This window comes from Paroedura picta, chromosome 12 (genome assembly GCF_049243985.1).
Source record: "Paroedura picta isolate Pp20150507F chromosome 12, Ppicta_v3.0, whole genome shotgun sequence".
Classification (NCBI taxonomy): Eukaryota; Metazoa; Chordata; class Lepidosauria; order Squamata; family Gekkonidae; genus Paroedura; species Paroedura picta.
In genome coordinates, this window is record NC_135380.1 from 37,470,620 (window position 1) to 37,488,627 (window position 18,008).

The window sequence follows — 18,008 nt, forward strand, 5'->3', positions numbered from 1 at the left end:
CTGGTTTCTTATCACAGAGCTTCTGGAGATTCCTAGAGCTGCAATCAGAACGTCTGTAAGAAAATGAGGCCTTGTTTTTCTTTTTTTTTCTCCCAGGATGCTACCTACCCCCAACCATCTTACCAGCTGCCTGGCACTGCCTGGCAACCCTACTGGACTGAGAAGTTGTAGCTGCCCAGAAGTCAACCAGGTCCAGTGGACCCTTATGGCACCAGAAGCCAGAGATGTAAGGGCTGCTCAACTCAGCTCAGATTTGGATGATGGTGGTGTCCACAGTGGACACTGGCCCATGACCTGCCTCTTCCCCACATTGACATTGAACAGCGGCAGCAGTGAAGTGGGGAGATATGTGTGACCAGAAATTCCTCAGTGGCTCAGCTGTCCAGATCTGAGCAGAGAGGCCCCCACAAGACTACCAGGACTTGGCTCTTCTTGCTTCTGACCACCAGTGGCTGTTAAATCCACAGATCAAGGACACATAGGCATTGGACTCGCTGCAGCTCTTTATGGTACAAGTAGCACCAAAACTTTGCTGAAAACCCCCTCAACAAACCCGCCAATATATACAGCAGAGAACAAAGGATCAACCCATGGTGGTTGGTGATTGGACATGCAATAGTTTAAACTGGTTGGATCCCTGGAGGAGCCTGCTGTGAGCCGACCAACCCGCGGGGAGGCCAGTTAGCCATGAGCCAATCAGAGGCTGAGAATTTCGATCCTGCCTCGGACCTCAAGCTTGGTCCTCGTCAGGGCTTCATACACGACAGGGTTGTGGCCTGTTGAGGACTTTCCGTGCTGGCCGCTCCGGCAGAAACAAGCAGGCAGCATCTTCTGCCAAAGCCAGGTGCTATTTCTTGACTGCTGTCCTCAGTTTTGCCAGCAGAGCACCCGAGTAATATGTTGGAAATCAAACAGCAGAATAAAAGCAGAGTTGAAGGGCCACCCCAAGGGAGAGGCGCCTTGAAAGAAATACCGTCCTCACTGAAGCTCCCATCGAGCCCGCCTTAGCCCTTTTAAACTGTCTGCACACATCTTCCGACAGGGTGCACAAGAGAGGGGGATACAAGGAAAGGCTCTTTCGAGCTGCGTGCATGGCAGCAAGTTCAAATGGGGGCAGGGAGAGGAAGGGGAATTGTATTTTGGAAGGGGCTTAATGGCATCTGGTGCATGATCTGTCATGTATGCCCCAAAGAGAACCGAGGGAGGCCATGCAGAGAGATCGCTTCGAAAGCACACTGAAGGGGGGAGGCATTACACTTGGTGAACACTGGCTGGAGAAGCCAAGGTGGATGGAGACGGATTATTTTGTGGCGCATTCTCTCCCAAGTGCGACAGGGACATTCCTGTCTGCTGTGAACCACTTCTGTAAACCTCTGGGTGGTGGGGGTAGAAATCTGGGACTTTATTGATCGTGTCTCCTTTGCTGCCATTAGAAGCCATTGTAAACAGGAAGAAGTAACTAAAATCTTAAATGCTCTCCATTTGCTGCCAATATTACCCCCCCCCCCAAGATTTTTCATTCATTAATTATATGTGGGGGTTATGCATGCTGTTAAGAATAATTGCTCTGCCCTCTGTTTGGGGAAATGGGATGTGAGGTTGGTGGGTTGGCCACTGCCACTTTCTTGTACATGGATGATTTTCCAATACGGGGTTTGGTTAAAGATTTTGGGATACTGTTTCCAGAACTGTGGCTTTGTTTAAGGCTCTGAATTGAAGATGGGCCAGAGGCCTAGGTTACTATAAAACAGATTATTGAGATACAAGATAGTGGATTGATGACAGAGCACATGCTTAGCATGCAGACGGTTCAAGAGTCAATCCCTGGCCCCTCCAAATGACAAAAGCAGGTAAGATGGGAGTAGTTATGATACGCAAAGAGGAAATAGGCTGAATCTGAAGAAGTGAGCAAAAGCTCCTCCCCTACCACAGTTTGGTGTAGTGGTTAGGAGTGCGGACTTCTAATCTGGCATGCTGGGTTCGATTCTGCATTCCCCCACATGCAGCCAGCTGGGTGACCTTGGGCTCGCCACGGCACTGATAAAACTGTTCTGACTGAGCAGTAATATCAGGGCTCTCTCAGCCTCACCCATCCCACAGGGTGTCAGTTGTGGGGAGAGGAATGGGAAGGTGATCGGAAGCCGCTTTGAGACTCCTTCTGATAGAGAAAAGCGGCGTATAAGAACCTATTCTTCTTCTTCTTCTTCTTCTTCTTCTTCTTCTTCTTCTTCTTCTTCTCCTTCTCCTTCTCCTTCTCCTTCTCCTTCTTCATTCAGCTTTAAGAGACTCCTGGACTATCGCGGCTACAGACAGACTGCCCATCTTGGTAACTCCAGTTCAAGAACTTTAAGCAGCAGGTGTTGGGGAAATCTCTTTCTCCTCCTGGACCTCCAGCGAGCTGCTGCTAATCAGAGGACACAGTACCAAGATCAATGGACCAGTGGTCGGAGATGGTACAAAACAGCTTAGCACAGTCATATCTGATTTTCAAGAAAACCACTGGATAGATACGGTGAGAGAATTGTAGGGTTGGTTCCCTTCATATTCCGTGATTCCCTTCCCTTGCCAAATCGATTTTAGTGGGTTCATCCTGGTGCTGGCCATAGGTCTGCCAATCTCCAGGTGGGGTCTGGAGGTCTCCTGGAATCACCAATGCTTTCCACAAGACAAAGAGCGATTCCTCCCAGAGGGCATGGCAGCTTTGGAGGGTAGACTTCATGGCATTAATGCACCCCACTGAAGTCCCTCACCAAATCCCATTCCCAAATCTCCAGGGAGTCCTCAATCTGGAGCTGGCAGCCCTGACCAGGGAAGGGAGCTCAAAATTGCACATGGAACATAGAAAGCAAAAATACTGGAGGGGAAGAAATGTCATTAAAACTCTTTCCTAAAGTTGTGTTGGTCTTCATCTTCTGTGGGCTGAACAGCCACGGTGCCTGGTGTAGCCTTTGCTCCCAATAGGGATGCCAATTCCCAGGTGGGGCATGGTGATCCCCTGGAATTATAGTGCATCTGAAGACTAAAGAGATCAGTTCCCTGGAGCAAATCACTGCTTAGGGAGGGTGGAGTCCATAACATTATACAACACCTCCCATTCCATATCCCACCCCCTTTTGGCTCCTTCCCCAAAGTCTCCAGGTATTTCCCAACCCAGAGCTGGCAACCTGACCTCCTAGGGACTTCTCCTCCCTCCACACCACAGCCATTATAGGTTCCTTTGCTCCTTCTTTCATCCTCTTCTAGGACTGTGGGATGGCCCTGACGTGCCCTAATTAACACATTCTATCCTTGCATGCTTGTAGACAATTGAGGCTGCGGGCAGAGGGAGAGATTGTGACTGTGCACGCACATCTCCTTCCATAAATCATTCCTCTGCAAAGACTGCAAAGCTGAGGACAATCTTGGCAGGAAGGATCTGATCCTCCACTCCCCGTCTCTCTCTCTCTTTCTCTCTCTCCCTCCCCCCCCCCCCCTGGAACTGCCTGCTCCATTGGTACCTCTATTTCATTTTTGGAAGGAAGCTGAAATAAAGCCTCACTCTTCATTTAAAAGCTGCCTGCGGTGGGAGACGGGGTCTCTTCCTTCCATGACATCTTGCTTACCCCCCAAGGGGCCTGTGCAGCTGGATGGCCCTTGTAAGGAGAAGGACCAGCGTGTTCCCAGCAGTGCAAGTGGTGCTCCATAGGATGTCATGTCTGAACAGATCAGATTGTGCCTGAGTTTATTGTGTCCCGAACAAAGTGAGATGCACAGCTCAGAAACAACCACACACACACACACACACAAAAACATGCCTTTGCCGCTGTCCTGGTAGAGAAAAGCGGCATATGAGAAGCAGCTTTTCTTCTTCTTTTTCTTCTTCTTGTTCTTCTTCTTGTTCTTCTTCTTGTTCTTCTTGTTCTTGTTCTTGTTCTTGTTCTTGTTCTTGTTCTTCTTGTTCTTGTTCTTCTTCTTCTTCTGCTCTGCCCCTCCAGTATCAGCGTCTTTTTCTAAGTCCAGCAGCAGCAGCAGCAGAAAAGGCTTTTTGTACCCCAATCTTGACTACCCAAAGGAGTCTCAAAGCAGCTAGCAATCACCTTCCTTTCCTTACAAGATACATCCTGTTAAGTAGGTAGGTCTGAGAGAGCTCTATGAGAACTGTGACAAGCCCAAGGTCATCCAGCAGGCCTCATGTGTCTCAAAGTGGCTTATGAACACCTTCCTTTCATCTCCCCTGAGAGGTAGGCGGGGCTAAAAGAGCTCAGAGAGAACTGTGACTGGTTCAAGGGCACCCAGCTGGCTGCATGTGGAAGAGGAACGGGAAAGCCAGTGCTCTCGAGAAGGAGAGCCAGCAGGGGTCCAGCATCCCTCGATCAGGCTTGGACCCAAACCTGGCAGGGAATCTCTTTTCTGGCAGCACCCTGATTACATTTTAATTGATACTTGTGTGGCATTTTTGGGCTGATGACCAGTTTTAGGCAAGGGGAAAAAGAGATACAGGAAATTTACAATAGACCACAATATCTAAATTGAATTGAGGTGACACCAGAGTGGGACTGGACAAACGCTGTAGTGTGGAAGGAATGAAGAATACAATTTTCACTGGCTGTGGTGGTACAGCAAGCAAGGAAGACCCCCCCCCCCGACATACACACAAACAGACCTCTGCTATGTCCCATAAGAACTTCAGAAGAACTCTGCTGGATCAGACCAGTGGTCCAGGTAGGCTGGCATCTGTTCCAGACAGTGGCCAACTAGTGCCAACACATGGCACAGAGGCCCAGGTCTTCTGACGTCACCTCATAGATCAGGGATAGTCAACCTGTGGTCCTCCAGATGTTCATGGACTACAATTCCCATGAACCCCTGCCAGCAAACGCTGAAAGGGGCTCATGAGAAGGGTAGTCCATGAACATCTGGAGGACCACAGGTTGACTACCCCTGTCCTACATGACCACCCTGTGATCCACTCAATTAAAAATCCACTCAGCTTTGGTTGTGTGACAGCCAAGGGGACAAACTTATTCCACACCGTGAGCTTGTGTGGTACAGTGATTAAGAGAAGTGGACTCTATTCTGATTCCCACCCTGTACGCCACATGCAGCCTGCTGGGTGACCTTGGACCAGCCCCAGAGTTCTCTCAGAACTCTCTCAGCCCCAGCTATCTCACAGGGTGTTGGTTTTCGGGAGAAGGAAGGGAAGGCAGTTAGAAGCCACTTTGAGACTTCTGGGAGTTTAATCCCAGCAGCCGGCTCAAGGTTGACTCAGCCTTCCATCCTTCCAAGGTCGGTAAAATGAGTACCCAGCTTGCTGGGGGGTAAACGGTAATGACTGGGGAAGGCACTGGCAAACCACCCCGTATTGAGTCTGCCATGAAAACGCTGGAGGGCGTCACCCCAAGGGTCAGACATGACTCGGTGCTTGCACAGGGGATACCTTTACCTTTAAGGTAGAGAAAAGCAGGGCATAAAAACTTTGTCTTCTTCTTGTCCTGGTCCTAGGATCACCAGTTTGCCAAATTCCACTTGTTGAACCTGCTCTACTTTTTCTCTCCTCCAGTGGGACCTGGAGATACCACAGAATTACATTCCATCTCCAAACTACAGAGATCATTTCCCCTGGAGAAAACAGATGCTTTGGAGCAGACTTTCTTAACTTTTTTACCATTGAGAACTCCCTGAAACATTCTCCAGGCGTCTAGAAACCCCACAAGAGGTGCGATCATGTAGAATATGGTTGGGAAGGATAGATGTGGACATGCCCACCCAGGGCCCCTCCCCTTCCCATCCCCTCCAGGCACATCATCGGTCATTTTAAGAGGCAGGGAGGTCAACATGAACATATATAGTCATTGTTGTTGTTAGGTGCAAAGTCATGTCCGACCCATCGTGACCCCATGGACAATGATCCTCCAGGCCTTCCTGTCTTCTACCATTCCTCGATGTCTATTTAAGCTCGCACCTACTGCTTCAGTGACTCCATCCAGCCACCTCATTCTCTGTCGTCCCCTTCTTCTTTTGCCCTCGATCGCTCCCAGCATTAGGCTGTTCTCCAGGGAGTCCTTCCTTCTCATGAGGTGGCCAAAGTATATAGTCATATCACCTAATATATGTTTAGCATTTGGGAAACCCTTCCAGGGCCATCAAGAAACCCCAGGGTTTCACAAAACCTTTGTTGAGGAAGCCTGGTTTGGACGGCAGAGTTTGTGGCATCGTACCCTATTATGGTCTTTGTCCTTTCTGGACTTAATCCTTTACCCTCCTGGAATTTCTTAACCTAGATCTTGTAACCCTAACCCCATACCACCGGTGGCTAGAGGGGACCTAGCAACCCTACCTCCATCCCTATGCATCAAACTGTTCAGTTTGCGTGGAACAATTGTGCAAGAGGCTAGCAGGAACTGCGCTCCATATGGGGACATCAGCATCCTGGACGACAGGCAATTACTAACAGGTCTGCTGCGGTATTTCAGGGGTAGCAGTAGATTCAAGGCAGAGCCAATGAAGACAAAACACATCTGTAACTTCCGACACTTCACAGCCCCTGGCTTGGAAAGGAGATCAGAGGCATTGGTGGCCAAGTGTCTTCTCCGCAGCTGTTGGCCAGAGTAGCTCCTGTTAGGTCAGCGCACTTCTAAGCCCCAGTTGCTATGGAGCAATCTCAAGAATGGCCTATGTCTTCCTGGTAGGCTTTCCGGAAGCATCTGGATGGCCAACTTGAGGAAACAGGATGCTGAATTATATGATCCCTTAGCGTGACCCAGAATAACTCCTTATCTGTGCAAAACAATAACAACAGACCAAACCAAACAAAAACCGTCCGTGGAATCCACTGTGGTTTGATACACACATGTGTGCGTGTCTTGATCCGTCCACCAAAGCCTCAAGAATACACTGACTCTCTTTGATGGCACATCTGTGATTCCGCAAAACTGACAAACAGAAAAGTGAGCTGAAAGCACTCATGTGGTGCAGTTAAAAAGAAAGAGAAATGCTCAGACGTGTTACGGGAGGGACTGCAGCCTGATCGCTCACTGCTTCTAGCACTGCTATGGCCAGCCCTTGAGCCAAAGGCCTCTTTGACACAAGATTCAATACGGACACTCAGTGCATTCATTAAAGATCGCCGCCAATCTGCTTTTCACAAGTCCAGCACAGGAAGGGCTTGGAGACACATCTGAAAGCTGTTCCAAAGTGCAAGACCCCTTTAGAGAGAGGGGGTCTCAGGGGGGCAGGACATCGATTTGACAGCCGGAGGTGATAGCAGGAGCAACGGCTGTTCAGAACGAGCAAAAGAGGAAGAAAATCAATATTCCCCTCTTGAAACAACCAGGAATAGGAAGTGGCAGGAGAGGGTTCACAACTGAGCCTGTTGCCTCCTAGACAGGCTTCTTTCTTTCTTGGTAAGGCAACACCCCGCAGACAATGGCAGTGTTCTCTCCTATCGACTAGTCTTTGGGTGTCTTAACAGAAAGAACAAAGCCCCTTGTGCCTGTATTTATCACTCCTCCTCAAAGTGAAGTTGATGATGGAATGCCAATCAGAAAGGGTAACAGAATGGAGCCAGGATGGAGTTATCTTCCCCATATAGGACACAGAGGGGGATAAAAATGCTCACCCGTCATCTAGGGACTGCACATATTAGGTATACCTACAAGCAAAGAGACTTCCTTCCTTCCTTCCTTCCTTCCTTCCTTCCTTCCTTCCTTCCTTCCTTCCTTCCTTCCTTCCTTCCTTCCTTCCTTCCTTCCTTCCTTCCTTCCTTCCTTCCTTCCTTCCTTCCTTCAGAGAGCCAGTTTGGTGTAGTGGTTAGGAGTGCGGACTTCTAATCTGGCATGCCGGGTTCGATTCTGCACTCCCCCACATGCAACCAGCTGGGTGACCTTGGGCTCACCACGACACTGATGAAACTGATCTGACCAGGCAGTGATATCAGGGCTCTCTCAGCCTCACCCACCTCACGGGGTGTCTGTTGTGGGGAGAGGAATGGGAAGGCGACTGTAAACCGCTTTGAGCCACCTTCGGGTAGGGAAAAGCGGCATATACGAATCAACTCTTCTTCTTCTTCTTCTTCTTCTTCTTCTTCTTCTTCTTCTTCTTCTTCTTCTTCTTCTTCTTCCCTCCCTCCCTCCCTCCCTCTCCTTCCTTCCTCCCTACTCCACTTCCTTCCTTCCTTCCTTCCTTCCTTCTTTCCTCCCTCCCTCCCTCCCTCCCTCCCTCCCTCCCTCCGTTCATGTGTAAGAATTTTTTGGCAAGGATCCCTGACATTTTTGAGCCTGACAGCATAGTGGGCATAGCCACAATCAAATGTCCAATGGTCAAACAGAAGTCTTTCTGGGCAAAGGCCCCATCTGGTCCTGCCTGCTCTCTTAAACTCACATACATACACACACACACACGGCGGGTGTCTGAAAAAGTCGTTCACAGGTGCCCATGGGTTGGAGACCCTTCATCTAACAGTTTGGTGGGCATTTCTCAGAAGACCATGCAAAATGTGTCCTCCTGAAGGTGCACAAAGCCTAAAAACAGTGACTTGGAGAATCCGTCACATCATTCCCAGTTTTACGATCCCATTAAATCCTTTCAGCCTTACGCTTGCCTGTTTACACAGCAAAATATGTCATGACCTGCCCTGAGTTTTGAGGGTAGAGAAGAACAGAGAGGGGAATAAACAAGCAGGAGACAGTGGGGAAGAGCACGGGACAGAGGTAGCCAGCCAGCCAGAACCTTGGGAAGAAGGTTGTTTGAGATAAATGCCCTGACAGTGGCGAGGAGGAGGTCATCTTGGACCTCTGAAGAGAAGTTTATGGCAATATTCCTTTTTTCCTTTCCCTGAGCATCTTGTATTGGGGGAGGAGAGGGAGAAAGTACTGCAGAATTAATTGCTGGCAAAGAATTCCAGGGAATGCTGCAAGCTATGAAAGGATGAGGTGGTGGTGGTTTTGGTGGTGGTGATGGTGGTGGTGGGGAGAAACAAGCAAACAAGCTCCAAAACTAAATAAAGGGCAAACAAAAAAAAATGCAGCAAGCATGTCAGAATGTGTTTAAAGTCCAGAGGAGATCCGGAATAAAGATACACAACTAAGTCGGGCTAGGCTGGATTTACACCTTTCTGGTAAGCAAGAAACTGCACTTGAAGAAGAACAGGGACATTCCATGGAACTGTTACGGCTTTACGGGACTCATAAGTAGGCAAGATGCTTCATGGAGGAAGGTGCCCTCAGCAGGCCTTCTGTGGCCTCTCAAACACAAGCAGGCTCAACCATGGGCTTCCATTCTGTCCCAAACCACCTTAAGGAATTAAGGAGGTTCAGTCCTGCCTGGAGTATGATGAGACACTTTAGAGCAGGGTTTCCCAACCAGCGGTCCACAGACCCCCAAAGGTCCATCCCATGTTAATGGACTTGACTACAATCTAGATCAGGGGTAGTCAATCTGTGGTCCTCCAGATGTTCATGTGCATTTGCTGGCTGGGGCTTGTGGGAATTGTGGTCCATGAACATCTGGAGGACCACAGGTTGACTACCCCGCATCTAGAGAACTGGCTGCTTCCATTGCTCCCCCTCACTGAGGACTAGTGAGTTCTCTTGTGGTTTCTAGGCCTGGGAGGGGGTGGAGTCTGCACGTTTCTCCCAGTTTAAACCACCTCCTGCCTCTCCCACCTCAGTCTTCCTCAAGATTGCCTGATGACACAAGTGGTAGGGGGGCGTGGCTAGCTGACATCACGTCCAGGGCTCCTTGAAGCCTGAAAAATTATTCCAGGGGCTCCTCCATGGTCAGAAGGCATAAGAAGGCTGCTTTAGAGGATGGATGTGGTTACGTTCAGAGGATGCTATTACAAAAATGTCTGTCTTGGATAGCACTTCATCAACACCTGAGAACTGGCTAAATGCACCAGGTGAATGCTGTCTCAGGCTGTATGAACCAGTACTGAGTCATCACATCAACGTCGCAAGACTCGCGGATGGGCATTGCGGAGTGTCCTGTGGGGGTTGGGGCATGTTGGCGGGGCCCCTCCCACTGCCTTGGGTGGCGGATTTGTGGCACGGTGCAAGCCCCATGGAGGTCCTCCGTGCGGGGTTATTCATCATTGTGGGGGGGGGGTGCGGGATGGGCGGGTTGCCACCTCCAGCCAGTCTGATGAGGGGCCAATTAGCTGATTAGCCCCTCACCTGACTGGCTGGAACTCCTGTCAGTTCGGATGAGGGGCCAATCGGCGTTGGCCCCGATCCTGGACAGGTACAGCCTCCAGTGGCCTTACATTATTATTTCAGAGGAACGGATGATTCTTCTCCCTTCCACATTTAGCCAGCTGAGTGACCTTGGACAAGTCACAGTTCCTTCAGAGCTCTCCCAGCCCCAGTTACCTCACAGAGTGTTTGTTGTGGCGAGAGGAAGGAAAGGTGACTCTAAGCCGCCTTGAGACTGTTTGGGGTTGTAAAGAAGTGGTTTACGACCCCCCCCCCCAGCTCCACCTCCTCCTTCCTACCTGCTCACTAGAACCACAATTCAACGTTTCCATGTGTCAGTGCTTGCCAGCCCTCCTCCAACCTAAGAAGCCTTCCTCTAACCGTAAGCGGCTCTCCTTAAGTGGAAGGATCCAAACCATTATCCCCCGTTCTGACAAAAGAAACATACAACTTTATCATAATTTATTATATTTCCCAACCTGTCACTCCTTGGCTTTTCTGCTGAAATTCTGTGCTCCAGTATACTTTATTTTCTAAAAAGAACAAAGAAAAAGCAAAGTGGGTGGATGAGGAGAAGAGGCTGCCTCATCCTTGTCATCATCCTGACCCCGACAAGAACTCTCCATTTCATCCGAACCACATTGCTGGATGATCAGATAAATAACCTTGACTCCAGCGGTCAGGCAAGGAAGAGATCCTGTATCAGAGTCCACAAATGATTCAGAATTCCCTACTAGAGATGGAAGGCTCTGGGATTTCCATGGAATTCAGGTTCCAAGCGTTTGCCAAAATGAATCCATTGCCCCTCTCCAAAGGAACTTCTAGAATCATAGAATCATAGAGTTGGAAGGGGCCATACAGGCCTTCTAGTCCAACCCCCTGCTCTACGCAGGACAATCCAATTGGAGGTTGTCCTTAAATTGCTAGCCTTGAACAATTTATTCCCATGAAGAGAACAGGGTTATCTCCCGCCTGCACAAGAACCATTGGATTTGGACAAGTTGGCTTCAAAGTTTTATTCAAGGTATGAGCTTCCATGTGCATGCTCACTTCCTCAGATATAATGTCAAAGTTACATGCCCATGGAAGCTCATATCTTGAATAAAAATTTTGTTGGTCTTAAAGGTGCCGCTGGACTCAAAACTTGTTCTGCTGCTTCAGACCAACACACCTAATCCACTTAGAATAAACTGGAGTCATGGATGCCTGATGAGGCTGAAACAGAGATGAACACTACCACTATGCAGCAGACTACAAATCCAGAGCTGCTTCCCTCCAGATTCGCCCCCCCCCCCAAGAGCAGCATGCATTAGAATTTATTGTGGGGCTTCCACAGGATGCCAGACTCATTCTCAGTGTGACCTGTGAGTCCTTTGGGGTTTTCTCTTTTGAATGAGATCAAAACAGGAACTGAACCATGATTGCAAGCTAAGGCTGCCAAGTGAGGGATGGAGGGGGTGGGGCTAACCAGGAACAGGAGGGAGGCCCAGACTACTTAGCCAGTGACATCGTGGTGCCACTTTTGGAGTGAATTGGAAGTGATGTCATCACCTTGTGATGCCACGGCAATGCTTTGACATTTGGCAGAAACTCAATGGTCAAAATGGTTTCTACCATAGAGTTTTCCCGAAATATCATAGTGGAGGCATGATGGCACTAATGTGATAACATAACTTTTGATACATCCAGGAACTGACATTGCCTAACTCCTACATTGAAAAAGCTAGGATAAGATGTGGTGGTAGCTACTGGATTCAATGATGTTAAAAGAGGATTGCAGAAACTCATTGACAACAGATCTATCAATGGTTATTAGCCACCAAAGATATTTTGCTAATTTTTAACTGTGCGTGTGTGTGCGTGTGGGGGGGGGGGTAGCATCTATAGCCTGCATCTAGAATGGCTCTTCAAGAAGGGCTCCACTAATTTAAAACATTTTGAAAAATGCAGCCCGCAATGTACTACCATAATCCAATAAAAAGCAGCCGCCAGTTGGAAGGAAGGAAGGATGGAAGGAAGGGAGGGAGGGAGGGAGGGAGGGAGGAAGGAAGGAAGGAAGGAAGGAAGGAAGGAAGGAAGGAAGAGGGAGGGAGGGAGGGAGGGACGGAAAGAAAGAAAGAAAGAAAGAAAGAAAGAAAATAAAAGGAGAAGGAAGGAAGGAAGGAAGGAAGGGAGGGAGGGAGGGAGGGAGGGAAAGAGAATAAAAGGGGAAGGAAGGGAGGGAGGGAGGGAGGGAGGGAGGGAAGGAGAATAAAAGAAGGGAAAGGAAGGAAGGGAATGAGGGAGGGGGAGCGAGGGAGGGAAAAACAACTATCAGATCACACCAGATAAACAAATGTGAAGCAGCAGTGTTCCTTAGCCTTGTCTGTAGTGCCTCAGGCAATAACAGCTACAACACTTTACATGCTGAGATCCTCATCCTGTTATTCAGCAGGAGACAAAAGGCCAGCGAGGACAGAGTGGGGTAGGGCCCATTTCCTTCCTTCAGCCATCATTCTATACTAACAAGAAGAATTCTCTCATGGCCAGTCATTGTGGTCTACCTTTTAAAATCTTCTTCCCAAGCCCTGTTCATGATGTTGCTGCTTGATGAGGCCAGACAGGTGGCAACCAGAGACAGGGCTTTTTCGAGATGGGTTGCCTTGTTCATCTGTCTACAACAGTAGAAAACGCAGGAGCCCAGCAGCCCCTTAAAGACTTAAAAAAGAGTGAAAAAAACCCAAATTCCCTCCCCAAAGACCATAAGGAGGGAGACCCGGAGAATACAGACAACTGTGGAAATGGCCTAACAAAATTTGGGGAAGGAATTGAGCTTTTGGGAGTCACTGCTCCCTTCTTCGGATGATCTTTTCAGTGGTGGCACCAGGTCATTGGAATGCTTTCCCCGTTAAGCCTCCCTTGGTATCTACTTTAGGCAGCAGGTTACAGACTTTCTTATTCCCCAGGTTTTTAATGGTAGACTAATTTTTTGTAAAGAGCCTCTTGTGGCGCAGAGTGGTAGGGCAGCAGACATGCAGTCTGAAAGCTCTGCCCATGAGGCTGGGAGTTCAATCCCAGCAGCCGGCTCAAGGTTGACTCAGCCTTCCTTCCTTCCGAGGTCGGTAAAATTATCCAGCTTGGGGGGGGGGGGGGTAAATGGTAATGACTGGGGAAGGCACTGGCAAACCACCCCGTATTGAGTCTGCCATGAAAACGCTGGAGGGCGTCACCCCAAGGGTCAGACATGACTCGGTGCTTGCACAGGGGATACCTTTACCTTTACTAATTTTTTGTAAGCCATTTTAACTATCTGCTTCTTGCATGAGGAGTGCTGCTTAGCTTACGGTTCTACAGACTGTTTTAATTTTGATCATTTTAATGAATCACAGAATCATAAAGTTGGAAGGTGCCATACAGGCCATCTAGTCCAACCCCCTGCTCAACGCAGGATCAGCCCTAAGCATCCTAAAGCATCCAAGAACAGTGTGTATCCAACCTTTGCTTGAAGACTGCCAGTGAGGGGGAGCTCCCTACCTCCTTAGGCAGCCTATTCCACTGCTGAACTACTCTGACTGTGAAATTTCCCCCCCTGATATCTAGCCTATATCGTTGTACTTGTAGTTTAAACCCATTACTGCACATCCTTTCCTCTGCAGCCAATGGAAACAGCATCCTGCCCTCCTCTAAGTGGCAACCTTTCAAATACTTAAAAGAGGGCTATCATGTCCCCTCTCAACCTCCTGTTTTTATTATTTTATTGATTCGTTCCCCCCCCCCTTCCCAACTTTGTTAGCCTCTTCAAACAGTCTTCTGAAGGGGTGGCATGCACAAAGAAATAGCAAATCATTGTTCAGGTGGGGGCAACTTATAGAAAAGGATACTGGCAATGACCTCAGATGCAGGCAGGCCTCCATGGGAGAAGGGAAAACACCAGATGCTTCCCCACCTGTGGTTACAAATGCCTGCACCATCCGTGTGCCCATTCTCTGACAATGCTGAACAGTGGATACGACTGGGGCACAGACGGCAGAGCACTTGTTAGCAAGTGGGTGGGCTGCAGGGAAGGAAGTGGTTGGCACCTCATAGTCTGTTGCCCAGGAGAACCCATTCAGGCTGTGGCTGCATCCATTTCTCTGTGTGGCAGGAGGCAGAGCAGGAGTTACGATGCAATTCCTGCCTCATGTTCAGGAAGTCAGGTGCCTTTTGAGCAGCGAGGCTGCAGCAGTAGAACAGCTTGGCCTGCATATAAAGGATCACACTAAGGCTCTTTCTGGCCTGTGATCTGAATGGGAGAGCCAGTTTGGTGTAGTGGTTAGGAGTGCGAACTTCTAATTCTGGCGAGCCAGGTTTGATTCCCTGCTCCCCCACATACAACCGGCTGGGTGACTTTGGGCTTGCCACAGCGCTGATAAAGCTGTTCTGACTGAACAGTGATATCTGGGCTCTCTCAGCCTCACCCACCTCACAGGGTGTCTGTTGTGGGGAGAGGAAAGGGAGGGCAAATGTAAGCCACTTTGAGACTCCTTAGAGTAGAGAAAAGCGACGTATAAGAACCAATTCTTCTTCTTCTTCTTCTTCTTCTTCTTCTTCTTCTTCTTCTTCTTCTTCTTCTTCTTCTTCTTCTTCTTCTTCTTCTTCTTCTTCTTCTTCTTCTTCTTCTTCTTCTTCTTCTTCTTCTTGGTGTGGGATGGTGTACAACAAAGCTGCCGGATGTGAATTGTCACAAATGCCCCCTGACTAATGCCAGTGTTAAGATGCCATGTAAGAAGGACCAAGAACAGGAAGCCCCCTCCCTTCCCTGGTTGCTGCATTCTTCAGATTCCATAAATGGCACAACAAAAACACCATGGACAGAATCTGATGCTTCTTGCTGGAGGAATTGTTTCCTTCAGCCTCCCACCATGGGTAGGCTTCCTATTTATACAAACGTTGAAATAGTTTTTTGTTTTGCCGTCTTCAAAACCAGACAGACAGAAAAGAGAAACCCACAGGGGGGAAAGGATCCCAGAAAAAAAGAACGCAAGAAAAGAGTGAGCCGTGTCTCTGACCGAGGAAACATCCCCTTGTGGCAGCACCACAAAATGCCAGAGCTTAACTGATTGCAAAACCAAACAAGGAAGCGACATGGTTGGATGCAGAAAGGAATGCAAGAATTTGGCAGCTTCAGGAGGAGAACCCAAACCCCCCAACCACTTCTGGCTGGACACCAAACCAATTCCTCCAGTTGGACAGTGCCAAGCAAAAACGGAAGACCATTCTTTGGGGCCCCACCCAAATGTCCCATCTCCCGCGGTCCTGGAGAAGCACAGAACGTTACTCGACCAGTAATGGGTGACTCTGTGCTACAACTGGTCTTTGCTTCTGATTTCTGGTAGAGTCAGCTCCCCTACACATTAGCCCCAGCCTGTGGATCACTTCAGTTTCACATGGCAAGCATAGGAAATGCTTCCTCATATGCAATCTTTTAATACTGTCTGAAATATCCACAGACCCATACTCCTCTCCCAAGGTGGAGAGGGTTTAATTCTGTGTGGATCTACTGAGCTTGCTGTCGATGGTTGGGAAGACCGCTTCCCTCTGTACAGTGGCAAGCATGTCCTCAGATTGGAGAGGACAAGAAAGAAGAGCATGGGGACAAAAATACGGGTTAAAATGGAAGGAAAACGCTGCACGGACATGATTGAGAGGAGCAGAGGAGGAGAAACATGCAATGCAAGCTGTGGGCCAAGGGACAGAGAAGACAACACAAAAACATCTAAACAGCTAAGTATCAGAGAGTGCTACGAAGAACTGATCAATGTAGCCCATTCACTATAAGTCAAAGTGAAGGTGTAAAATGATGCTAAGGCAATGGAGAGATCCTTGGACCAAGGATGTGCAACTAAAATGTCAAGTGTCTGGATTCAGACAAATCACATGAACATAGAGTTGCAGTTCTGGACCGGGAAATTCCTGGAGACTTTGGGAGTGGAGCCAGAAGTGAGAGGGATTTGTGGAAGGGAAGGACCTCAGACGAGTATAATGCTATGGGGTCCCCCCTCCAAAGCAGCCATTTTCTCCAGGGGAACTGATCTTTGTCACCTGGAGATGACCAGGGGACCCCCAGGACCGACCTGGGCCTATGTGGACATGCTACACTGTGACATGGTAGAACAGCTTTGTGAACAAGCCATTCCGGTGTTGTTGATAGTGGAAGCTCAGAAAAACACAAAGCTCAGAACACAAATATCTGCGCACCCCCTCTGCCCCCATTAACGAGGCTCTCCCACTTAGGGTCTTTAGGCGCTTCAAAGCATGAAGTTTCTGCAGTCATCCAGTGGTTATCTTCTCTGAGTATATGTGAATAATAGAGTTTACATGTCATGTCTTGATAGCCCTTGATAGCCCAGTCTACCCTGCTCTCATCAGATCTTGAAAGCTAAGCAGGCTCAGAAGAAGGGGAAGAAGAAGAGTTGGTTCTTATATGCCACTTTTCTCTACCTGAAGGAGGCTCAAAGCATCTTCCAATCGCCTTCCCTTTCCTCTCCCCACAACCGACACCCTGTGAGGTGGGCAAGGCTAAGAGAGCCCTGATATCACTGCTCGGTCAGAACAGTTTTATCAGTGCCATGGGGAGCCCAAGGTCACCTAACTGGCTGCATGTGGGGGAGTGTAGAATCGAACCAGGCACGCCGGATTAGAAGTCCACATTCCTAACCATGACACCAAACTGGCTCTCAAGGAACATCATTTTGATCCAGCACTGGTTTGAGACGAGGGAACCCTGGCCTTTATACCCTCTTGCTCAGCTGTGGTACACCCTAGGTGGCCTTGGAAGACGCAACAAAGGGCTGTCCAGAAGACAAAACGAAGCAAGGGTCATCCCTTGCTTTGTACGCTGAAAAGAGCCTACAGAAACGATGGCTAATCATTCATCTCGAGAATGAAGTTTCAGCTGACTTCTCTCCACTATGATCCTACCCCCTGAGTTCAAAGGAAGGACCGGGAAAGGGAATCGGTCCTTGGGGAGAACTTTGGGAAGGGAAGTCATTTTGTTGCCCAGCTGGCTTCCTCTGTCGAGGGCTAGGAGAAAGAAGGGAAGATTCCACGCAAGAGAAAAGGAAACATTCTAATTGTCTCAGGCAGCACTTATCTTTCATTACCTTGCCCCCGGGTTCAGCAACACCCCCCTCCCCACTTGCCTCTCCGGTCTCCGCAGAGGCCCTCGTGTGTGACAGCACCTCCCCGGAGATAACCATGCAAGTGGAAACATTTTGTCTCAAGCCTTGAGTTGTACGAATGCTTTGCACAGCTGGGATGGATCCACGCTTGCTATCAAAGCCTGATAAATGGCAGCAGCTGGGCTCCGAAGGGGGGGGGAGGAGGGCTGGGGGGGGGGTTGTGGTCCGAAGACGTAATGCTTTGCGTAAATCAGAGATTAGAGGGAAAATTGGTCTTTAAAAAAAAAAACGGGGAAAAAACAGAGGAGGGGGAGAAGCAGGAACAGCACCCGTTTGGGAGATAAGGTACACAAGGGACTTTGTGTGCTTCTGGCTTACAGGGTGTGTGTGTGGGTGGGGGATGTGCGTGTTTTGCACAAGTTGTTGCAAAAACAAAACAGAAAAGGGACACAAAAGAATGCGTTGCAGGTGTCGGCTCTCGCAGCCCTTAATTTGTTTTATTGATTCTCGTGCCAACTTGGTGTTGTGACTTTGCCTTGGGAGAGCAGGTTTTCAAAGGCTGTGCCTCTTGCCAGGGTACTGGATCGGCTAACCTAGATTTCATTACATAGATAGCTAGATAGCTAGATAGCTGGAGAGCTAGAGAGAGAGCTAGAGAGAGAGAGAGAGAGAGAGAGAGAGAGAGAGAGCGCTAATTAAG

General features: G+C 48.9%; 1 protein-coding gene across 7 annotated transcripts in view; it reads right to left on the minus strand.

Moving 5' to 3' along the window:
• Positions 1 to 18,008, minus strand: part of ASTN2 (astrotactin 2) — a 754,634-nt gene that overhangs the window by 14,457 nt on the left and 722,169 nt on the right. The window lies entirely within an intron of this gene.